The sequence below is a fragment of the Scyliorhinus canicula genome, chromosome 9, assembly GCF_902713615.1.
Source record: "Scyliorhinus canicula chromosome 9, sScyCan1.1, whole genome shotgun sequence".
Taxonomy (NCBI): Eukaryota; Metazoa; Chordata; class Chondrichthyes; order Carcharhiniformes; family Scyliorhinidae; genus Scyliorhinus; species Scyliorhinus canicula.
Window position 1 is genome coordinate 176,856,296 of NC_052154.1, and position 26,081 is coordinate 176,882,376.

Sequence of the window (26,081 nt, forward strand, 5' to 3'; positions counted from 1 at the left end):
CCCTCAATCACCTTCTTTTTTAAAAATTAATTAAAGCGATGTGGGTATCACTGGCTGGGGCAGCTTTTATTGCCCATCCCTAATTGTCCAGATCCAAGTGGCTTGGTCGGCCATTTGAGAGGGCATTTAAGAGCCAACCACATTACTGTGGATCTGGGGTCACATGTAGTCTAGACCTGGCAAGGATGGCAGATTTCGTTCCCTCATGGACATTGTTTTCACCACAATCATTTCCTGGTAATCATTACATTTTTTATTTCTAGGTAGTTATTGGATTAAATTCTTACCACCTGCCGTGGTGGGATTCAAACCCAGCTCCCCAGAGTATTACCCTGGTTCTCTGGATCACAAGTCCAGTGACAATATTACTCTGCCCATTGTACCTGCATTAGCTCTCCAAACAAGATTCATGACTTTGTGGCATTCCCCTGCTTTTCCCTGCCCCGCAGCACATTCTATTCCTATTCCAGTGATCATCTAATGCCCTCTTGGCTGCCTCAGTTGAATCTTCCTCCATCACGGTTCCAGGCAGCGCATTCCAGCCCACATCAAGAAGGAGGGCGTGTGTCAATGACAGTTCTGTGATGTGTTAAGGTGAATGGGTGAGTCGGACTGGCAGCAGATGCAATATAGTCTGGTGCAGCGACTGTAGGGGACCGAACCAGGCAGTCGAGTATTGTGAGTAATGGGGACGCAGGAGTGAGCAGGGAGAGAGTGAGTGGTATTTTTATCTTGGCAACTCGTCAGTGTTCAGATAACGATTTGTGATATTGCAGTTTTGTTGTTGGAGCTGAACTCCTGAATTTAATCACTCTCCACAAGCAATGGAGTTGTTGTCCAAAAACCTTTATTCCTCTGGGGGGATCGGGGAAGCGGGGAGTGGGGGGAATAATCTTTTTGCTCCTGGCGACTTACTGGTCCAGGGGCTGTGGAGAATCATCAGAAAACCTCTTTTTTTTTGAGTGCTTGCTGCAAACATTTCCCTGTTCAGAGTTGTTTCTTTCTTTTTGTAGCCAAGATGCACCTTTCCTTCAATAGGTGCCAGCTGCCCTGCCTTGAAGTGACAGAGCCGGATTCTCCGGTTCCCCTAGCCGCATGTTTCTCGGCGGTGCATCGTTCGCTGGCGCCATGATTCTCTCTTCCTGCCGCTTGCCAATGGGATTATCCATGGAAGCCACCCCATGCCGCCGGGAAACCCTCGGGCCAGAGTGCACTGCCGATAGGAACAGCGAATCCCAATGGCCATAGAATTCCGGTTCTGATATCTGCGGCTGGGTTCTCCGTTCCTGAGACTGAGCATTGTTGTCGGGGCTGGATTTGTGAACTTTCACGATAGCAAAACTGGCACCGAACCTGGACCGATTCAGCAACTGTGGCGGGGCTCACACCGGCGCCACATGGGATACAAATAATTCCAATGAAAAATGGTGGTGGTCTCGCCGGATTTGTGATTGGCACTCAGGAGGCTGACAAGCTGCAGCCACATCTACACATTTCACTCCCCAAACACTGGTTGCGCTGTAGTCCACTCATACAGCTGATAGGTCGGCTGGGGCCAGACGGCAGCTAGGGCGGTGACCTGGGCGTCACCCATACAGCCTGAGGCACGAGGTTCACACGGGGCAGTCAGCAGCGTGCATAGCTCCATGGCTGCCTTGCCGGTTAAGGCAATGGTGTTCCATGTCCATCCACCCCAACCCCACAGCCCACCTCTGGCCACCCCCCACTATGCCCCCAGGCCCTGGCAGAAGCCCCCGAGCCAACAGCACAACTGTTGGCAAACTATGGTGATTTTGGACACCTTCTGTACCTCCTCTCTCTCCCTCAGCAGCCACGGTGCCTGTGTCACAATTTGTAAAAGCACGAATGAACCTCGCCATCGGAGATTCGGCCCATTGGAGGCGGAGAATCGTGGAGTCCCAGAGAATACCGGGTATGGCCTGCTAATGATATGCCAACAGCATTTACTGTACGTGCATTTTTGAATGCATTGACGCCGCTATCGAGGTGACAGAGAATTGCAATTGGAGTGAAATCAGCGCCCGCCGCGATTTTGACGACGGAACCGATTCTCCGCCCAATTGCGTTTCCTGATACCGGCGGCGGTTGATGGAGATCCCCGCCCCTGCTATTTCAAATAAGTATACCCATCCTATATCTGGGGGTGCGACCTGCATGTCTAAGTCATGACAATTAGCAGGTGGCACAAATATTAAGTGCCGCCCGGAACATCATTAATAGGCAGGAGCAATGTGTCTCCCAACATTCTGAAATGCTTTTCGGTAAGTGCAGTCAAATTCCTTGGAAATAAAAGAAGTCAAAGAGTGAGCCGGAGACACATCAATGCAAAAAGTCTGCGAGAGAAGGAGAGAAAAAAGCGAGCGGAAGAAAGCAAGTGGGAAAAATGTCGGAAACAATTGAGCTGCAAGGAATCATTTTCCAATTTTAGCAAGGGTTTGCTCATCAAGAGCAAATATCAAAACTGTGGGCCTCTGCTGTGTGAAATTGTTCCAGCATTTAAAGTGAATGGTCAGTAAATCACTTGTAATATGTATCTGCATTTCCAATAAGTGCTACCAGCAGGTGAGGCTGGGGACACAAAGCTGGATAATTATTCCTTTAAACCAAGCTGCACAATAGCGGCAATTTTTCAATGCTGGCCAGCTAAACGGGCAGGATGTTTGGAAGCTTGATTACCACTCTCTTCCCAGCACCAACAAAATTGTTCATTGAAGAATTTAGAAGTCTGCTTTGTGCTTTCGCACAATGGGGCCTGCTGACTTGACACTTGAAAGGGATGACCCATACAGCGGCAGTGTTGTAGGTCACAAAAGTGAAAGAAACACTATTGGAGACATTACAGCGGGAAAACTGGAGTCTTTGTTTTTCAATTTTTGGTGCACTTGTGAGGGCCAATTGTAACCCTCGACAAGAAGCCAGTGCCCGCAAGTGGCTGTCAACTGTTGCTGATTAATCAGCGTGAGAAATATCAGATGGCCCAGGGGTTGCCTGCTAGTTACCAGATTTTAGAGAGGTGGGGGAGGGGGAGTGTTCTGAGTTTCCAGAGGTTGTTGGGGAGGTGCAACATGGGATAGAAGAGGTCCATTCTTACCTTGTAGGGACCCAATGCTGCTTGTCCTGAAGATACGTATATGAAAAAAGCCTGGTCATTGTGGTGATATGCCTGTAAACAATATTGTAGATGGTTGGTGGTGCGACCTCCAACCAGCAGGCGGCGGTACAGATCCACCAGGCGGTCTCGAGACAGTGGTCAAGTGACAAGGCACTCAGATATCAGTGAAGGCAGATCCGGTGATCCTCAGAAGGTTATAAGACGTACCTGAGGGCAGCCATGCATGGGGGTAGTTCCAGGGGAGTATAAAGAAACTCCATGATAACTTGTTCCATGTCTGATCGTCATCTTACCATGTGTGTATTAATAAAGATCCTGGTTTGGACAAGTCAGAAGCAGTTCTGTGGGTTCCTTATGAGGCATCGAACACCGAACACAACAGTCATGTGCCTCATGTGGCCTCACTGGCTATGCTCACTTTGTGGAATTGTCACTATGGCCACACCATGGAGGAGCAGGTTAAAATCCTTTGGCATCCTATGTACATCAACAGAAAGTATAAATATAAAGTACAACTTACATAAGTGCACAGTTTAGCAAAGAAAGATTCAAATATGTTCGCAGCAGTTATCTATACACTCTTCCTTAGTTCAAAATAACTTTGTGTATAGTCTGCACAATGCAACTTAGCTCTGGGCTTTCTGGTCCTCTGAATGCTATTTGGGCTCCAAAATAGTGTCTGCAGTGCGCGCGCAAAGCTCTGTTGTGAGTAGTGTGAACTCCATTTTGATGAGGACATTAGAGTATGTGCGGGGTGGGGTCTACTGGACGAATGCAGATTAGGTGAATTGTGACCTCAAACAGCTTGCAATGATGAATTTATGCCAACACTGCCATTTTGCAGTTCAGAATTCCAGGTAATTGCGTTTCTTCATCTTACACAGCTGAACAATCAGTCAGCAACAGCACGGACCAACCGGCAGTGCTATGTAAAGAGATCATCAACTACCTCCGAATTTAATGTTGCTGCAGTCCTCTGGGAGCGTTGTGGCACATGCTGAAGTACTTTGTCTAACATTGAGAATTCTTGACAAACCTTGGTGCATCTTTTCCTCAGAGCACAGGATGACAGAAAGAATGAGGTGATGCAGAGCAAGACGAGCTGCAGGAAGAGGAGTAGGAGGGGAAACAGACTCCTCAGAAAGAAACAGTGCATCATATGCCTCTGGTTCACTCCGAGCATGTTCACTGAAATCTGTCACCTTCTGCACCCAGAGCCATTATCTCAGAGATTGGTAAAGGCTGGGGAGGCGACCATGATCTTGAACTTTAATATATTTGGCTTCTTCCAGGTTAGCGTTGATGATATTGGCAATGTCTCCCGATTTTCCGTTCTGTTGCATGAGGGAGGTCATTGACTCTCTGTAATCCAAGTGAAGCTGAACAAATTTCATTGCCACTTCCCAGAGAGACGCAGCGAGAGCGAAAAACAGTTTAGTGGGGTTTGCAATTTCCTTATCGTGCGGGATGCCACTGGCTGCACACACATCACATTGTGGGCAACAGATGTCAAATCTGCCATTTGCTGTCAATGAAAGGTATTCTACTCTGTCATCGTACAGTTAGTGATGTACCATCATGTATCATGCAGGTGAATGCCCAGTTTTGGCAGTAATTGTACTGCATTTGTTCTGTGGGAGTCCGCTCTGGTCTGCTGCATTTAAGCCATCGTGGCCAATCAGAAGGTGGCTGTTGGTCAACAAGGACTATTCCTGGATGACCTGGCCCGAGACTCTCTTACGCAACCCATGAACTTGGGGTAGCATATACTGAAATCCATCAATACAGCCATTGAGCTGGCCACCGGGGGTGCTAACATAACACTTCTGTAGGATCGTGGGCTGGATTCTCCGATTTTGCGGCTATGCGTCTGGTCTTACGGCCAAAAATCCGGCACCGCCCCCGCATCGATGCTCCGCCCGGTGGGGGGCTGGTAGTCACGCCATGTAAGGCCCCCAGCTTTACCTGCAGATATAGATGCAGAATGGCTGGGTCCGTGGTTGCACATCTTCGCGGTGTTGGCCTGAGACGGCGCCACCATACAATATGGCGGCAGTCACGGGCGGACCAGATAGTGCCCCTCTTTGATCCACCTCGCCACCCCCCGGACCACCCCCAGCCCCTTGCAAGCAGAAAACATCCCCCCCTCGCAGGTGCCACGCCAGGTTCAGGACAGATGAGAGGACACACAACCGACGCCGTCAGTCCATTGGGGGAGGAGGGCCTCATGTAGGCCGTCCCAACGGCGTGCGGCGTGCTCCTTGTCTACACCGTTTTTGAGGGGGCAGAGCATCCGAGAAACAGCACCGCCCCCCATTTTGCCGTAAAAACGGATTCTCCGGCTGATCGCCGAACGCGATTCCGCAATCGGCAATCCGTGACTTCACTACTTGCTGGGCACTTGCCAAGATTTGCAATGTGATCTGTGGTATGTTGTACGCTCTCAACATTATGAGGGCACTGCTCCCGCCACCAGCTTTATGTCAACCGCTAAGCTGGAAGAAGGAGGAAAGGGAGAGAAGAAATAAACCAACCAAATAAACCCTTTCTGTTCCAGCTGTGTGTGAGCTCCATTCCCACTGCTAAATCAGTAAATGCATCCTTAATTGCCCAATTGTTGTTACTGACCATCACAGTGTCCACCTAGCCACAATGTTAAAATGATTACCACCACAAAAGTAACATTCTAAAGCAAATTAATAAGCAAATCATGCCAAATTATATGCAACATTAACTGATCACCCTCGTGCATTCGTCCTGCACCAGTTTTCTGTGTGTCTTTCCTTGTCCTATCCTCGTATGTAGTGCTTTTCCAGTGACTTAGCGAACTGCAGATGGCCTTGCAGGGCAACCTCAACATGTTCTGGTCCTAGAAGCTCTGTTCAGTTCTGAAGAAGCGTCATGCAGACCCAAAGGACTGTGAAAGGGCCACAAATTCCGAGCCCCGCAGGGGTCTAGCCGGGACCTGGTGTAAATCTAGCAGCTTTTGCCGCAGATATTGGGGCCGCATGGTAGCACAGTGGATAGCATTGTGGTTTCACAGCACCAGGGTCCCAGGTTCGATTCCCAGCTGGGTCACTGTTTGTGCGGAGTTTGCACGTTCTCCCTGTGTCTGCGTGGGTTTCCTCCGGGTGCTCCGGTTTCTTCCCACAGTCCAAAGACGTGCAGGTTAGGTGGTTTGGCCATGCTTAATTGCCCTTAGTATCCAAAACGTTTAAGAGGGGTCATTGGGTTATGGGGATAGGGTGGAAGTGAGGGCTTAAGTGGGTCGGTGCAGACTTGATGGGCCGAATGGCCTCCTTCTGCACTGTATGTTCTGTGTGGGTCCCCGCACCTACGGGTCGGAGACCGCACATGAGCATGGCAATGGCCTCCAGTAGCGTTGCTGTGCTCCATGGCAGACTCAGACCGCAAAGCTAGACCCTAAAAATAGACCCTCCAATTGGCCGCCACCTGACCCTGACCGCCCGCCCAAACATTACCCAGCCGCATATAAGCCCAACACTGTCCCCGATTGGCCTGCCCCTGACCATGGCAAACGCAGACTGGGTCCGCAGCAGCCACGCTAGTTTCCCGACCGGCCAGACCATGAGTGGTCAACGCCGTTGGTTCTTTAGCCAGTCAGGGACGGAGCAGGCCTCCAGCAATGGCCCCAGGCGGGTGCTGCGTGGTGCGGCGTACTCGGAGAATACCCCACTTTTCGGGGCCTACAGAATCGGGGAACCGGCGATGGTCCCGATTCCGTGCAGGAAAATGGACTCTCCGCCCTGGCGCCGGCCGCGATTTCGGCGTCAGTGTGCGGAGAATCCAGCCCAAAATGTTGACGTTGTTTCTCTCTCCACAGATTCTGCCAGACCTGCTAAACGTATCCAGAATTTTCTGCTTTTATTTTGGCCATAGAAGTCTGGGCTTCAGATGTCACTGCCTTGGGATGGGCAGCAGTAGCAGCCAGGTCTGGCTTGCTGACAGGCAATACAGCAAGGACAGTGGCAGAGTGACAGTGAGGAGAAAATGAATGCTACCATCCTGAGGGAGGATAGCGAGTCTGTGCTCTGCAGAGCCACTGTCACCGTGTGAGGACAACTCCTCAGCATACAGCAACCCTGGTGATGTTACAAAGACAGATTGCTGGACTGCTGTGACACCTGTCAACCCCTTTGAACACTGTTATCCATAACCATGAAGGCAAAAATCTGAACTCGGCACAAAGCTGAGCTTGCACGGATTTGCTCTAAACATCAACTGCAACACCCAGGTATTGGGCCAGCTTCTGTTGATGCTGCAGGCTGAGATGTTGGCCATCAGGCACTGCATCACAGTTGGTGCCACAAATATGCTAATGAGTTGGCCACCACCTCCATGCTAGAACGGAAGAGGTCCAAGCTCTGTGCAAACACCCGGGCCAAGTTGACACCAGGTCCCTCATCCTGCTTGACATTGATCACTCACTTTCTGGCCATCTTGCTTATGCAGCAAGCATTAGCCGCAAGTGCTTAACCCTAGCCCTAACCCTGCCAATGCAGGAGGCATTGCACTGTGCATACAGTCCACCCATCAAAGTTGACCAATTAACCCTAACCCTGCCAATGCAGGAAGTGGTACACTGTGCATACAGCCCGCCCCATCAAAGATGATCAATTAACCTGAACCTGACTCCTGGCAGCCCAACTCATTTACAATCTCACTGTCCAGGGAACTGTGCACCTGAACTCTCCTTGTTCCCGGCCCTGGCTACCAGCCACTTGCGCTCGCTGCCTCATCACATGGACATTCCACCTCCATGCTGTCCACTAAATTAACTGCGGTTAGTATGGGATTCTCCGACCCCCCGGCAGGGGGGTCGGAGAATCCCGTCCAAAGAAATTCTCCTCATCTCCCTCTTACACTTACACTTAGAATCATAGCACAGCTTCTCTATAGTGCAGAAGGAGGTAATTCAGCCCATCAAGTCTGAACCGGCCCTCTGAAAGAGCACCCTACCCAGGCCACACACCAGCCCTATCCCCGTAACCCCACTAATCTGTACATCCCTGCACGCTAAGGGCAATTTAGCATGGCCAATCCACCTAACCGGTACATTATTGGACAGTGGGGTGAAGCCGAAGCACCCGGAGGAAGCCCACCCAGACGGGGGGAAATGTGCAAACTCCACACAGGCAATCACCCAAGGCCGGAATTGAACCCAGGTCCCTGGCGCTGTGTGGCAGCATTGCTAACCACTGTGCCACCGTGCTGCCCACTTATTAGAACCCTTATTATTTAAACTGTGTTCCATAGTTCTGGTATTTCCCATAAAAGGAAGCATCCTTTTAACACCAACCTTGTCAAGTTTCCTCAGGGTCATATGGGCTGGATTCTCCACTTCCCCGGCAATGCTCCGTTCATTGGCAGCGGGATTCTCTAGTCCCGCTGCTTGTCAATGAGATTTCCCATTGAAGCCACCCCACGTTGCCGGGAAACCCACAAGCAAGGTGGCACTGTCGATGGGGGCAGAGAACCCCAGTGGCTGGAGAATTACTGCCACGGTGTTTCAGAGGATCATCTCTCATTCTTCCAAACCTCAATATATATGGGCTCAACCTTTCTTCATTATAAAAGACCTTCATCCCCGGAATGAACCTTATCTGAACTTTTTCTAATGCAATTATATCCTCTTTCAAATCTGTGGGCCAAAACTGTTCGCTATATTCCAGATGTGGTCTCACCAATTTCCTGTGCAACTGAGGGAAACTTTCCTACTTTTAGATTTTGTTCACCTTGCAATGAACAAGGATGATTCAATAAGCCATGAACATTCCAATTGCCATCGCAATCACTTGCTGTACCTGCATATAGTCCTTCACCTCCTTGCTCATCAAGAATTTATCAACTTCGGTTTTAAAAAATCCAAAGACTGCTCCCCCTAACTTTTGAGAAATAAATTCTCCTCACCTCTGTCTTAAATTGTACATTTATTTTTAGATTCTCCCATAAGAGGAAACATTCTCTCACATCGACCTCAGATGTTTCAATCAAGTTGCCTCTTACTCTTCTAATCCTTAATGGGGACAAGGCTAGCCTGTCTCGCCATTCCTCATAAAACAACTTGCCCATTCCGGGTGTACTAAACTTTCTCTCAACTTCTTCCAATGCATTTACATCCTTCCTTAAATGAGGGAACCATTACTGCACCATACTAATTTGTTACCCCCTACACTATGAGCTCTTATTTTGTATCATAACCTTTGATGTGGCATTTTTCAAAATGCCTTTTGGAATTCCAAGATTTTTATCCCATCAAAGAACTCTAATAAATTATAAATTAGTCAAACAGTATTTCCCCTTCACTAAATAATGTTGACTCTTCCTGATTGCATTCAGATTTTCTACATGCCCTGCTATAACCTCCTTATTAATAAGATTCCAATATTTTCACTCTGACAGATGTTAGGCTTTGCAGTTTGATATTTTCTGCACCTCCCTCGCCCGCCCACCTATTTATTTCTCCACAGCCACTTATTTTAAGACCCGAGGATGAAGTACATGAGGAGGTGAAGACTTGACAGCTTTTTGCTTTAATGTTTTTGTTAGTACGCTTTCCCTGGTGATTGTAATTATTTTAAGTCCCACTCTTCAGTTTTTCCATTCCTTTCACCTCATGATTTATAAGTATTTCTGGAATGTTCTTTGTATGCTCTACAGTGAAGGCAAGATACCAAATCTCTGATCAATTGGTCTGTCATTTTAATGTCCCATTAATAATTCCCCAAACACACTCTCTAGAGTACTAACATTTTCTTGAGTTACTATTTTCCTTTGTAAATGCTTGTAGAAACTATCTGTTTTTGTATTTCTAGCTAGCTTTCTCTTGTGCTCTAATTTCTCCCCCATTATGTTTAGCCCATCTTTGCTGGTTTTTATATTCAGTCCAATCTTCTGACCTGCTACCAATCTTCATTCAAATCATTGCATTTTATTCCCAATTTGATACTACCTTTAAATTCCTTTGTGAGCCGTGAATGATGCATTATTTTCCCAGAGGCTCTCTTTCTGACTGGAATGCAGCTTTGCTGAGTGTTATGCAATACAGTACCTTCTTAAATATCTTCCACTACATCTTTACTCATAACCTAATTTCTGAGTTCACTTTAGCCAGCTCAGGGCCGGATTCTCCGTCCATTCACGGTAGCGGGATTCTCCGGTGCCCCTGCAGTGAATGGTAGATTTGGCCCAGCACCAAATTCTCCATCCTCACAGGCAGTGGGAGCGGGGCAGACGCACCATGAAGAATCCAATCCTCTGTCTACAAGCTCTTAGAATTGCCTTCATTAAGTTTAAAGCACTAGTCTTAGGTCCACATTTCTCACCCTCAAGCGAAATACAAAACTCAATTGTGATATGATCATCGCTAACTCTGATGACATCATTCATTAATCCTATCGCACAGCACAGGATTATAAGCAAAGTGATGGAAGACGTAATCGACAGTGTTATAAAAAGATACATATACAGCAATAACCTGTTCACTGATGCTCAATTTTGATTCTGCCAGGGTGACCCAGCTCCAGAGCTCATTAATTTTTCTTCCAAGCAAGGACAAGCGAGATGAACTCCAGAGGGGAGGTGATAGTGACTTCCTCAACTTCAAGGCAGCATTTGACTGCATGTGGCATCAAGGAATCTGAGTGTTTCTGGAATCAAAGCTAGTTGGTGAAGTCAAAACCAAGACAGATTTTCCTTATTAAGAGAGTTAATTAATTTTGTTCAGTCACACAGCTCTCCTCGCAGACCTCCAATTGTTATATTACTCATTGGTAATATGCCATTACTCGTTGCTTTATATATCCAGAATGGTCTGATGGTGTGATTCTAAAGAAACCACCAATCTTCAAATGGGTTTACTGAATAATGAATTGAGTAATGTTTAGTTTGTTCACTCTTTCAGAAATATAACTAGTGATTAAGTAATTCAGAATAAAGTATTAACCATATTTAACTACGCATGCTAACTATGCTATTATCTATCTCTCTAACACACTGCTGTCTAGTCACTCCTGGTTCGAAGAGACCCAAGATCCTTTGATTTCTCATGTTTATATAGGAATCTAGTGCTGCCATCTAGTGGTTGTCTTACACTATGATATAGTCATTAACCCTTTATATGTCTATATATACATATCACTATACCGATTTCCGAGGTATCCTTTACTTATATGTACTCCAAGCACTTAATTAGACAATGCCCATGGCCTATGTATCCTAACAGTATGCATGCCCCAAGTTCCCCTTTCTTCCCTTGAGCAATAACTTTATAATGCACACAAATAATTTGTACTAAATCAAATAGAAAAAAATGATTTCCACATTTCATATGAGGCATTATGCGGCAAGGTACCCCTCTCTTAAGACCGGCAACAGCTTCTTCAAGCAAACATTCCTTTTTGCAAAAAAGTCCGATAATTGATTACAAAAGGGAAAATGCTGGAAAATCTCAGCAAGTCTGGCAGCATCTGTAGGGAGAGAAAAGAGCTAACGTTTCGAGTCCGATGACTCTTTGTCAAAGCCAGACTTGCTGAGATTTTCCAGCATTTTCCCTTTCCCTTTCATTTCAGATTCCAGCATCCGCAGTAATTTGCTTTTTTCCGATAATTGATTACTTGGGTCAACACATTTTATCTTAGGGATCACTTTTCTTTCTCGCATTTCTCTTATGTTGGCAAGGTCAATCGTTAACCTTTTCTTAGTCACACACTTTTTTTGGATGTATATTATCCCATAGAGGATAGTTATCCACACATTTTACCGGTAAATGTTTCTCAGAGTGCCCTGGTACAGGATTTTCCTCTTGATGTAAAATCCCATATCTGTCTCTTCTACTAGAACCAGTCTTTTTGGACCTAAGGTGCTTTTAATTACCCTTTTATTTTATTCACTTCCAAGACCAATGGACATTTATTATTCTTTCCCACCAAGGATATGATGAACCCTGCTGTACTAACATATCCATCCAGAAGATTGGCATGTCCAAAGATGTGCAAGTAGGTGGATTGGCCATGTTAAATTGCCCCTTAGTTTCCAAACATTTAGATCAGGTTCCTGGGTTATGGGGACAGGGTGGAGGCATGGGCTTAAGTGGGGTGCTCTTTCCAAGGGCAGACTCGATGGGCCGAATGGCCTCCTTCTGCACTGTGAATTCTATGATTTATGGTTCTATGTAAAGAATTGCTAAAAATGGTCAATTTCATATCTTCTAAATCACCCGAGGCTGGAAACTTGACTGCACTTGTCTGAATTTCACTTCTTCAATGTTTTGTTTGCTATCAGAACTTGATGAACTGAAGCATGTTTCAGCAGAGTACTCAGTTCCTATGCCATAACTTGCATCTTGTCTAGTCTGAGTGAATGACTAGTTCAACTGTGTGATTAAACTTACTAATTGAACTATTTCTACCTTTGATGCAGGACCCTCTATTTGTGAGGACCCCGCCCGATTTATTAGGGCGTGACTGACATTTTTGAAATGAGACCGTTGATTCAATGTCAGTACCAAGTTATTCTGCTTCGTGTCTAACCCTATATATTCTGGTATATCCGACTTTTTTTTAGTCAACTGCCCACTCCTCAAATTTTGCTGAACCTCCCCACAGATAATCAGTAATGTGCATCATGAAGATGCCTGCTAGTTCCTCCTTATGATACCAATGGAACGTTGTTGGGTCTGCTTTTAGCTGGATACAACCCGTTTTTAGCAGGATGCATCTAACTGATAAATACCACACCCATGATCCATCTGTCAACGCACAAACTACCATGTTTAATTTGCACAGTTTTCCCTTCAATGTCATATGAGTGAGAAGGCTGGCAGTCCGCTGTCTGATATTTCAATTTATACACCAAATTATTTCCAACCCTTTTTGCTGATATCTTTGATCAATTTATTTTCTAATTTGTTAGTAACTACCAAAACTTTGCTACAAGGGCTTTCCCATCCAGTACCATTCCGAGCCAGTTCCATGGTGTTTGTTCCTGTCAGACTACCATGTCGTCTCACCCTCCTCCTGTCTCTTTCTGGATGACTACTCCTACACAATCTCTCTCTCCTATAATCAGAGTTCCTTTTGCAAGTCCATCATCTTTTTCAAGGGCCGTGACCATCTTCAAGATCTCGCCGTGTATTTGCTAGCCAAAGGTCTTTATAGAATCTCAGAATTTACAGTGCAGAAGGAGGCCATTTGGCCCATCGAGTCTTCACCAGCCCTTGGAAAGATCATCCCCTCTAAGCCCACACCTCCACCCTATCCCCGTAACCCAGTAACCCCGCCTAACCTTTTTTGGACATGAAGGGCAATTTAGCGTGGCCAATCCACCTAACCTGCACATCATTGGACTGTGGGAGGAAACCGGGGCACCCGGCGGAAACCCACGCAGACACGGGGAGAACGTGCAGACTCCGCACAGACAGTGACCCAAGCCAGGAATCGAACTTGGGACCCTGGAGCTGTGAATCAACTGTGCTAACCACTGAGCTACCATGCCGCCCCACCCTTTTGCAAACCCAGGGGTCTTACCTTCTGTCCCTCATCTCGTACATTCAGCCAACATTTGTATTTGCCAGTGGCTTTTCCTGCTCCCCGATAATGATGGCATTGCTCCAATCACTGGCCGCTTCTGGCATATATGTTATCCTAGTGCCAACTTTGGATAGTTGTCATTTGGGATGAACGGCTTTGTCCTGCGCTTCAGTGTCTCTTTTTCCATATTCATCCAGCCCTTTTACTGCCATAATCTGCTTCTCGCAATTGTCCAACATATGTGCATGTGAAGTGCATGGTGCCTCTTCAATTTTTATTACCTGTTCAGATTCTGCAAATGTATAATCAGTGCTCATTAACCTCCAGGAATGTACTTTGACAGTTTGATTGCCATGTTGTAAAATTACTATTTTTCATCACTGCCTATAATCTTACCCAGGCCTTTTCACTTTTTCTGTCCTTCTCTTTCATAATATATCATGTCTCCTTGATTAAAATTTCTTTCTGATGGCCTTATTCGCTGCTGGCCTTCTTCGGTGTGGTTACACGCGCTGAATTGCCTCAGTCTTGATCGATGTCTTTCTCCCTGCATGCAGGGCATTCAAGTGCTCAGAGAACAATGGAATGAATCGTAATTCCTTCCAAGGCCAGGGGATGATCCCACATCAGCAAATGTATTTTTGGGTTTCTCCCATAAAGCAATTAGTGGGGATGTAGCCCCAACAACTTGGAAGTGAACTCTTTGCATGGATTACCCGTGCCAGGGTTCATCCTGTGAAGCATCTCATCAATTACAGCATGATTTCTTTCACAAAGCCATTACTGTTGCTGTTTTAATAACTGCAATATTCATATTTTCACACTTACTTAAAAAATAATTGGCAAAATCGCCCTCATTTTCATTTAGGTGTTTAACTGGTGCCCCTAGTCCAGTTCCTATCTATTTCCATTATTTTTTTCCTCAATTATCTTTATTTTATATTACTGTTGAGAGACTGAATCCAGTTGCTATGTCGGTAGCACAGCTGTTAACTCTGTTGCTTCACAGCGCCAGGGACCCGTGTTCGATTCCTGGCTTGGGTCACTGTCTGCACGTTCCCCCCCAGTCCGTGTGTTATTCCTCCGGGTGCTCTGGTTTCCTCCCACAAATCCCGAAAGATGTGCTTGTCAGGCGAATTGGACGTTTTGAATTCTCTGGTGTACCCAAACAGGCGTTGGAGTGTGGCGATGAGGGGATTTCACACTAACTTCATTGCAGTGTTAATTGTGGCACTGAGAGAGATTATTATTATTAAATGTTTTTGTCCTAATCCCATATCTTCAAGTCCATTGTTGCAATTAAAGTCTCTTACTTTTGGGAAGAACTGCAGGCCAGGATGGATTTAGCTGCAGGGGCTGGTTTAGCACACTGGGCTAAATCGCTGGATTTTAAAGCAGACCAAGACAGGCCAGCAGCACGGTTCAATTCCTGTACCAGCCTCCCCGAACAGGCGCCGGAATGTGGCGACTAGGGGCTTTTCACAGTAACTTCATTGAAGCCTACTCGTGACAATAAGCAATTTTCATTTCATTTCATTTTCATTTTCTCCTATTTTTAAAATTATATATGTTGCTTAGGATTAGTATATTCATCATTCATTTTCTCTCCATCATTTAGTAGAATGTTTAACCTGTGTCAAGATAGATGGGGAAACTGCCTATGTAGTTTGAAAACAATTTTCCTGTTTTCCTTTAAACTCCTACCTGCTGATGTCACCAACACTCCTTTAATATTGTGACTGGAAATGTTAAGTCTTGTTAAGGGGATACAATAATATTCCAATTGGGTAAACTGTAAATCTCCAGATTTCCCCAAAACATTTGCCTTATTGTGTTCTCTTTCTAATTCCATTTGGACCTTTTTTATTGGTGGCGGATGTGGTGTTCTTTGTGTTGCATATTTAGGATGGTTGCCGTAGTGTTCCACAAAGACCACAGTATAGCTTTTACATAAACAAAGCTATGATTTTATTTACACTACTAAAATGGGTTTCAATACATAGTCCTTTTAGAATACACAATTGGTCAATACATCTAACTACACTCAGCTAATCTCACTATTGGTATAAACTATAATCTATTCTTTGCGCACTAACCTTTCCACTCCACAATGGCAGCAGCGCGCACCATGCGCAAGATGCGCTGCAGCAACTCCTCTACACTCCCTCAAAGATACCTGCTAAACCTGCAACTTCTATCACCCAGAAGGACTAGGGCAGCAAACATGGGAACACAAACACCTGAAATTCCACCCCCTCACCCCCCCCATCCTCCCCCAAACTACAGACCATCCTGACATGGAACTTTATCGCCATTCCTTCACTGTCTCTGGGGTCAAAATCCTATTACTCGCTACCCAACAGAATTGTTGGTGTACCTACAGCACACAGACATGAACCATTCAGGGCAGGGTGGCACTCCCCGGGCACATTGGCACTTCCAGGTGCCATTGACGCTGCTGGGGTGCTTGGTTGGCTCTGCCAGGATGACAGGGCACTTCCAGTGTCCTAGTGCATCCCTCTCTTCTGGTGTTTCCTATGAGGTTTCCAATAAAGTCATTTTAGGTGATATCCTCAGAGAATTTCTGGAATAGATGATTGTAGAGTGTTGACAAGGCCATGACAAAATGCCTCTGAAAGTCTCTCAATGTGTTTCCAAAGATCTCTTCAACCTTTAGCCGCAAGTGATAAATACAAGTGAAAGATTAGAAGTGGCTATTCCTTTCAGTAATACTCAAGTTGTTTCATTCTATTCTGTTGGTCACTGTTAGGAGAAGGCACTAGCGGTCAAAATGCCATGCAGCTTTGTAAATGAGCACAAACAGCAAATTAATTGCCAACTAAGGATCGTCTGTGCTGCCATGATCGGGGCAAATTTTAGCTTCTTTACCTGCAAGGTGGCAACTTTTGCTAAATGTGGGATAAGATGAAGTTTCAGCTTGGCCAACTTGCAGTCCCTGAAGTACCTGAATGAACCGTTGAAAGCTGTTCTCAAATGATTTTTAACTTCTCAAAGTTTAGCTGGATGATATTGAAACGCATCCAAGACTGGATACTGGACAATAGCAGTCTGAAAATACAAAAGTGGGACGTTGGTGGAGAGATGGAACTGGGTATTCTTAGATTATATGTTGACCCTATGTTTTCAGATGTTATCACCAAGGGCTTCACATAGCCGAGGAATCAAATAACAATGTGGGTACCGGCATTTTAAGGATGGCAATGTGTAACTAGTGGAATGCCACAGGGATCAGGGCTGGGGCCACAAATAATTACAATGTTTATTCATGATTTGGATGAGGCAAGTGAATGCACTATTGGCATGTTTGCAGATGACACAAAAATAGATGGGAAGGCAAGTGGTGAGGGTGACACAACAATTGTCCAGAGGGATATCGACAGGTTAGGTGAGCGGGAAAAAACTTGGCAGGTGGTATATAATGTAGGAAAATGTGAAGTTATGCAGTTTGGTGAGAATAATAAAGCTGTTGACTATTATCTAAATGGGGAAAGACTGCAGAAAGCTGCAGCACAGAGAGATTTGAAGACCCTTGTGCATAAATCACAAAAGGTTTGCAAGGAAGTTCAGCAGGTTATTGGGAAGGCAGATGGAATGTTGGCCTTTATTTCAAAGGGAATGAAGTATAAAAATAGGAAAGTCTTGCCAACATTACACAAGGCGCCAGTTAGACCACACCTGGAATACTGTGAACAGTTTCACAGTAGTGGTCCCCATGTCTAAGAGAAGATGCACTGGCATTGGAGGCAGTCCAGAAAAGGTTCATTCGGTTGGTCTTGCGAATGGAGGGATTTTCTGATGAGGAAAGAATGAGTAGGCCAGGGCTGTACTCAATGGAGTTTAGAAAAATGAGAGGCAACCTTATTGAGACACATAGGTTTCACAGGCGGCTTGACAGGTTCGACGCTGAGAGGTTGTTTTCCTGTATGGAAGAATCTGCGACCAGAGGGCATGATCTCAGAGTAAGGGGTCACCCATTTAAGACAGAGATGAGGAATTTCTTCTCTGAGAGGGAAGAGAATCTTTGGACTTCTTTTCCACAGAGGGCCATAGAGGTTGGGCCGTTAAGTATGTCCAAGGCTGAGATAGGCAGATTTTTAATCAGGAAGGGAATCAAGGGTTATGGGGATAAGGTGGGAAAATGGGAGTTGAGGATTATCACATCTGATCAGTCATGGGACTTGAGTTAAAGTCTGCTGAACACTAAGGAACATCCAGCTATTCAATTGCACTTTGCCTGTTTTTTCTCGCCTCTGGGGGTTTCTCTCCACCGAGGCCGCAGATCGGGGTGCATTTTGTTTGGCTGCTGCAATCCTTCCACCCCCCCCCCCCTTCAGACCCTTCCCATTTTTGACCCCCCTTTACCCCCTCAGCTTGAGGGAGGCCCCTGGGAACTACCCTCACCTCCCCTCTACCTGGCAAGGTTCCCCCCGCCCCCGGGACTTGATAGCAGGCAATGCCCACCTGGACACCCGGGCACCTTGGCAGTGCCACCCTGCCTGTCCCAGGCAACTCAGAGGTCTCCAGTGGCCTGGGAGAACAGCCATTATGCCTGCTCCACTTTTGTGTGCACCAGTACCAAATGGCGCGCTGGAAGGTCTCCCAGGCCTGGCCATTGAGCCCGAGGTGAAGCCAACCAACGTCTTTTTAAATGAACCGTATGGCTGATTGAAATATACTGATCTGGATCACACCCAATGAGGTGTGTCTTGCGATTCCGTTGAATCTTGCAAGACATTCCGAGCATCACAAATCCTGTGAGATTCAACGGCCTGGTCCCACGTTCCAAGTTGGGAACGGTGAGGCCGCTGAGCCACACCCATGATCTCATTGATTGAGGGAGCAGACTTGATGGGCTGAATGTTCATACATCCTATGGTCTTATGATCTGAGGAACAGTCCTACTGCTGGAGATACTCTGATTACATTTGATTCAGTAATAGTGGAACCACGTAACAGCACTCAAACCCAGCTGGTGAACAGAGATGTGTTAAAAGAGGAATAAGTGGTTGGCCATGTCAGAGGCGGAAAGGTGTTTGATGAGGAAAAAGAGGGAGAATGGCCGATTCTTAATTAAAAATTAATTTAAACAAAACAATATTGTCAATTAACCGATACATTTCTTTGCGCAAGGAAAAATATGCATCTCACATCGGGTTAATTTGCACACTAATATCCTCGTTGTAGTGTAAGTTTAAATTGGTAGGAACAGATAAATGAAAATTGAAAAGCAAACCAATGGAAGGAACAATCGTCCATCAGTGTCATATCAGAGATACCCCATGTGAGATGCACATTTTTACTGGCACAAATAAATGTTAGGGCAGCACGGCGGTGCAGTGGTTAGCACTGCTGCCTCATGGCACCGAGGTCCCAGGTTCGATCCCGGCTCTGGGTCACTGTCCCAGTGGAGTTTTCACATTCTCCCGTGTTCTCCCCCACAACCCAAAGATGTGCAGGTAGGAAAAATTGGAAAAAATTAATTGGGTACTCTAAGTATCAGTTAACTCTCCATTAGGTTGGTCGATCTCAGGCCATCTCTATCAGGAATCAAACTCCAAACGAACAGCAACGTGGATAAATGGCAACTAAACAATCATAGAAATGGATGCATACTTTTATTGGATTGGATTGGATTTGTTTATTGTCACGTGGTACGAGGTACAGTGAAAAGTATTTTTCTGCAAGCAGCTCAGCAGATCATTCAGTACATGGAAGAAAAGGGAATTAACAAAATTCAAGAAAAGACATGAAAATACATGAGAATACATAATAGGGCAACACAAGATATACAATGTAACTACATAAGCATTGGCATCGGTTGAAGCATACAGGATATAGTGTTAATGAGGTCAGTCAATAAGAGGGTCATTTAGGAGTCTGGTGACAGTGGGGAAGAAGCTGTTTTTGAGTCTGTTTGTGCGTGTTCTCAGACTTCTGAATCTCCTGCCCGATGGAAGAAGTTGGAAAAGTGAGCAAGCCGGGTGGGAGGGATCCTTGATTATGCTGCCCGCTTTCCCCCGGCAGCGGGAGGTGTAGATGGAGTCCATGGATGGGAGGCAGGTTCGTGTAATGGACTGGGTGGTATTCACAACTTTTAAATTATTAATTTTAAATTAAATTGCCGGCTTAATCTACACTTTCCTCAGGATAAATTAATGGCGCAGATATCCAGAAGGTACGAGTTGGAAAATAAAACCTGCATTCATGCATTTGGCACTAAAAAAGTCACAGTTATTTGAGGTTCACATGAATTAATGTTGGATTCATTCCTGCATTCCATTCCTGCTGAACTCATGTTTTGAGAATAAACTTGAATGAGGCAAAAATTAGAATGCTTGAGAAGACTATTGAGGATTGACTGTAATTAATTAGACTATAAGGCACTCATTTTCCTGCAAACGTTTAATATAGTTATTTCACTAACGTAGCTGTTGTTTATGACACGTGCTAAAACTACATCGAGATGTAAAATTAAGCTGAAGCTCATTCAGTCCTATCATGATTGGACCACTCACAACTGTGAGTGACACACAAGCAAAAATCACTTCACTGCAAGTGCCGAATGTGCTTAATAATTTGAGAAAATGTGCAAAAATCTGCCGATAATTGCTTTTAATTTTGTGTCAAGTTTCTCATTTGGAGCCCAACAGGGTGTACAATATCAGAACGCCAGCAGTGCCATTTAGCAGCCATAAACCAGCTGGCATCTATCAAGCTTAATCCACTTACATCCTGTTCGCTGCTCCAAACAGAATAAAAAGGTACATGAATCTGCATTAAGACTTCATTTTGATAAAGAAGTCTGTTTTGTTATTGAATGGCAATTTACAAATATCTGGTTAGAATCGGAGAAGATCAATCCTTATTTCCCGACAAAAAAAAACTCATATTCAAGACGTGACCGGCACAAAACCACAGTTTACTGCAAAAAAATAAATTAATATCACACTGTCTTTGGATAATTCTCAAGTGTAGTTGCAATCTGTTGCTTGGAGCTATAAAACTAATTACATCTTGCACTTAGCATTTTTGTTAACAAGTTAGAATGTTTAATCCTAATTAAAACCACGATGATTTGCATTAAAAGACCTCTTCCACTTCGATGTGCAGAAAACTTTGTTTTACATTATAGAGGAACTGATGATAGAGTTGTATTGTCACTGGGCTAGTAATCTAGAGGCCCAGGGAATCCGGGGATCCAGGTTCAAGTCCCACCACAGCAGATGGCCGATTTTAATACAATCGATAAAAATATGGAATTAAAAGTCTAATGATCGCCATGAAACTATTGTCATATAAATCCACCTGGTTTTTGCTGTTGGGGAAGAAAATGTGCCACCTTTACCTGATCTGACCAACTGCAGACCCACCTCAATGTGGTTGGCTCCTAAATGCCCACTGAAATGAGGTGGCAAGTTATATCAAACCATTAGAAAGTCTATGAGGAATTAAACTAGGTGGATCATTCAGTCTAGGCAGTGGAAGCAAGTATGGCCAACCCAGACCTGTCCACTATGCAGGTCCTGGGGCTTGGGAGAACTTTCTCACAGACGAGTCAAACAACAGCCTGACATAGTCATCCTCACGGAATCACACCTTACAAACACCATCACCATCCCTGGGTATGTCCTGTTTGGCAAAACAAACACCACACTGGTAGTGACACTGTGATATACAATCGACAAAGAATTTCCTGATGGTTTCATGGCAACATGGGCAAGGAAGCCTCCTGCTGGTCACCATCTGCTGCACCTCCTGAGCTGATGTATTAGTGCTCCTTCATGTTGAAAACCAGCTGGAGAAAGAACTGAGGTTGGCAAGGGCACACAATGTCCTCTGTACTCTGGGTGGGGGACTTCAATGTCCATCGCCATTCGTGGCTTTGTAGCACCACAACTGACTGAGCTGGTCACATCCTAAAGGACATAGCTGTTCGACTAGGAATGTAGTTCAATAGGGGCTGGTTTAGCACACTGAGCTAAATAGCTTGGTTGTAATGCGTAACAAGGCAGCAGGGCCGGTTCAACTCCCGTACCAGCCTCCCCGAACAGGCACCGGCATGGCGACTATGGGATTTTCACAGTAACTCCATTGAAGTGTACTTGTGACAATAAGTGATTATTATTATTAGCAGTGGTGAGGGTACCAACCTGACCTCATCTGCACCAATCTGCCTGACGCAGATGCATCTTTCCACGATCGTATTGGTAGGCATGCCCACTGCACAATCTTTTTGGAGTCCCATCTTCACATTGAGGCTATACTCAATCATTTTGTGTGACACTACCAATGTGCTAAATCGGACAGACTTTGAAGAGATGTAGCAACTAAGGGCTGGCCATCTGTGGGGTGCTATGGGTCATCAGCTGCAGCAGAATTGTACTCAAGCACAATCTGTAATCTCATGGCGCGGCATTTCCCACTCTACCATTATCAGCAAGCCGGGGAATCAATTCTGGTTCAATGCAGAGTGCAAGAGGACATGTCAGGAATAGCAAGTGACATAGCTAAACCTGAGGTGTCAAAATGTGAAGCTACAACACAGGACTACTTGCATGTCAAACAGCATAAGTATCAAGTAATAGACAGATCTATGCAATTACACAACCAGCAGATTAGATCTGAGTCCTGCAGTCGTGCCGTATCCAGCCGTGAATAGTGATGAACAATCAAATAACTCACTCGCGGAGGAGGCTCCACAAATATCCCCATCAAAAATGATGGAGGAGCCCAGCACATAGTCTGAAGCATTTGCAACAGTTTGCAGCCAGCAGTGCAGAGTGGATGATCCATCTTGGCCTTCTCCTGGGGTTCAGCCTTCAGTCAATTTGGTTCACTCCACTTGATATCAAGAATTGACTGAAAGCATGGGCATCACGGTAGCATTGTGGATAGCACAATCGCTTCACAGCTCCAGGGTCCCAGGTTCGATTCCGGCTTGGGTCACTGTCTGTGCAGAGTCTGCACATCCTCCCCGTGTGTGCATGGGTTTCCTCCCACAGTCCAAAGATGTGCAGATTAGGTGGATTGGCCATGCTAAATTGCCCTTAGTGTCCAAAATTGCCCTTCGTGTTGGGTGGGGCTACTGGGTTATGGGGATAGGGTGGAGGTGTTGAACTTGGGTAGGATGCTCTTTCCAAGAGCCGGTGCAGACTCGATGGGCCGAATGGCCTCCTTCCGCACTGTAAATTCTATGTATCAGATTTTGCAAAGGCCTTGGGCCCTGGCAATACTTTAGCAACAGCACTGAAGTCTCATTCTCCAGAACTTGCTGCGCTCCTTGTCAAGGTGTTCCAGTACAGCTGCAGAGAAAATTGTCCAAGTACGCCGATACACAGGAAACAAGCCAAATCCAACCTGACCAATTTCCTGCCCCATCAGTCTACTCTTGATCATCAAGGGGCACTTGCTTAGCAATAACTTGCTTACAAATGGTCAGTTTCGGTACCGCCAGGGTCACTCAGCTCCTGACTCAGCCTTAGTTCAAACATGGACAAAAGAACAGAACTCCAGTGGTGAGGTGAGAGTGACTGCCCTTGACATCAAGGCAGCATTTGAATGTGTATGGCATCAAGGAACCCAGGTGAAACTGGAATCAATGGATAAACTCTCTGCTGGTTGGAGTCCAACCGAACACAATGGAAAAAGTTCTGGTTGTTAGATATCAATCATCTCAACTCCAGGACATCACTGCAAGAGTTCCTCAGAAGTGTGTGCTAAGTTCAACCACCTTCATCAATGACCTTCCATACATCATAATATGAACATTGAGCAACCATCAGCGAACATCTCCAATTTTCATTGGAGATGTTCGCTGATGGTTGCTCAATGTTCATAACCATTCCCAACTCCTCAGATCTGAAACATTACATTCCTAAATGCAGCAAGGCTTGGACAATATCCAGGCTAGTGGCAAATAACATTTGTGCCATACAAGTGCCAGGCAATGGCCATCTCCAACAAGAGAGATCTAATTGTTGCCCCTTGACAGTTAATGGCATTACCATCAGAGTCTCTCTCTATCACCGGGGGCTACCATTGACGAGGAACTGAACTAGATTAGCCATATAAATACTGTGGCTAAAAGAGCAGGTCAGATGCTAGGAATTATTCAGTGAATAACTAACCTCCTGATTCTCCAATGCCTGTACTCCCCTCTTGCTTGGATGAGTGAAGCTCCAACAACACTCAAAAGGCTTGACACCATCTAGGACAAAACAGCCCTTTTGATTGGCACCCCATCCACAATTACTCACTCCCTTCACCACCGCGCACAATGACAGCACTGTATCCAGTCTACAAGATACAGTGCCAGATCTCACCAGGGCTTCATCAATGGCATCTACAAGCATTATCATCCAGAAGGACAAGGGCAGCAGAAACGTGTGGACACCACCGTTTGCAAGTTCTCTCAAAGCCACTCACCATCCTGACTTGGAAATATATCGCCCTTCCTTCACTGCCATTGGGTCAAAATCCTGAAACTCCCTCCTGACCAACACTGTGGGTGTATCTACACCATATGGACTGCAGCGGTTCAAAAATGCAGCACACTACCACCTCCTTCAGGGATGGGCAATAAATACTAACCTATCCACACCCAATAGATTCAAGGAGACTTTTTCTCTGGAGATAAGTTGTATTGTAGTACGGTTATAGGACGTAGTGAGGTGCAATGAGTAGTGTTGCTATCTCTGGGTTCAGGACTTGATGGCCATGGAAGTTGGATTCATAACCTGGTCCAGAAGGTTGCATGTCAGTCTGTAAATCCTTCCAATACCCCTGATGGCAGGTGATAAGAGTGGAGAGTTTCCTGGTCAGCTACACTGCAGAAGGCAATGGCAAACCATTGCAGTCCTTTACAAAGCATCATCATGGACCAATCCAATGGAATTCCAAGGTAGCCAACCCCCTCTTAAGGCCTTATACTTGGAGGAGCAGTGCAGCTATATTGTAGATATTAAGCAGTGTGTCAAAACGGAGTGCTGTCATCTAAAAACACATCAAAATCAAGTAGAGAAAAAGACAAGTAAAATAGTTTTTGTACTCTCAATCACCATTTCACAGGACATGATCCAAATAAAATCACCTTTGAATTTGGCACGTATTATCATAACACTGGACTCTTCTCTTTAGACTGATTCTGGCAATGATACAAAAAAGGTAGTTATAGGGAATGACATCCCATGGAGAGACTGATTCATGTGATGTGCCTGTTCTAAAGAAATACATATTCTCATAGAATTTACAGTGCAGAAGGAGGCCATTCGGCCCATCGAGTCTGCACCGGCTCCTGGAAAGAGCACCCTACCCAAGGTCAACATCTCCACCCTATCCCCATAACCCAGTAAACCCACCCAACACTAAGGGCAATTTTGGACACTAAGGGCAATTTATCATGGCCAATCCACCTAACCTGCACATCTTTGGACTGTGGGAGGAAACCGGAGCACCCGGAGGAAACCCACGCACACACGGGGAGGATGTGCAGACTCCACTACAGACAGTGGCCCAAGCCGGAATCGAACCTGGGACCCTGGAGCTGTGAAGCGACTGTGCTATCCACAATGCTACTGTGCTGCCCACTATTATCTGATTATTCTGATTATTCTGATATAGCACTATTATCTATCAGATAATGTGCTATATCAGAAAATGTTTAGAGGCTGTGTAATTTAAGAACCAAAAAGATCTTAAAAGGACAGAGCAAGGATTGTGTGTTTATGTAAATGATGAGTTCCTTGAGGCACACCACACTGTAAAGGTCAAATAAGCTCCAAGTTGAATTCAGCTTGTTCTCACTAACTTCCATTATCTCCCTCTGTCGCATCCAATTGAATTTTAAAAATCATAATTTTATTCACAGAGCTCCGTGGAATTTCCCAATCCTGTTGCCAAAACCATGTTTTATAAGCTCATTAAGGGCAAGAGGGTCACCAAGAAAAGAAAAGGGCCCATTCGGGACCAAAGTGGAAATCTGTATGTGGAGCCAAAAGACCAGGGGCGGGATTCTCCGCCCCACCGGGGGGTCGGGGAATCATCTGGGGCCGACGTCAATCCCGGCCCCGCCGTGTCCCGAATTCTCTGCCCTCCGAGATTCGGCGGGGTGAGAATCACGCCGCACCGGTCAGCAGGCCCCCCCGCAGCGATTCTCCGGCCCGTGATGGGCCGAAGTCCCGCCGCTGACAGGTGTCTCCCGGCGGCGTGGATTAAACTACCTACCTGACCGGCAGGTGGGCTCCAGAGTGCGGGGTGCGGGGGGCGGGGGGGGGGGGGGGGCGAGCCGATCTGACCCCGGGGTGTGCCGCCACGGTGGCCTGGCCCGCGATCGGGGTCCACCAATTGCCGTGCGGGTCTGTGCCGTGGGGGCACTCTTT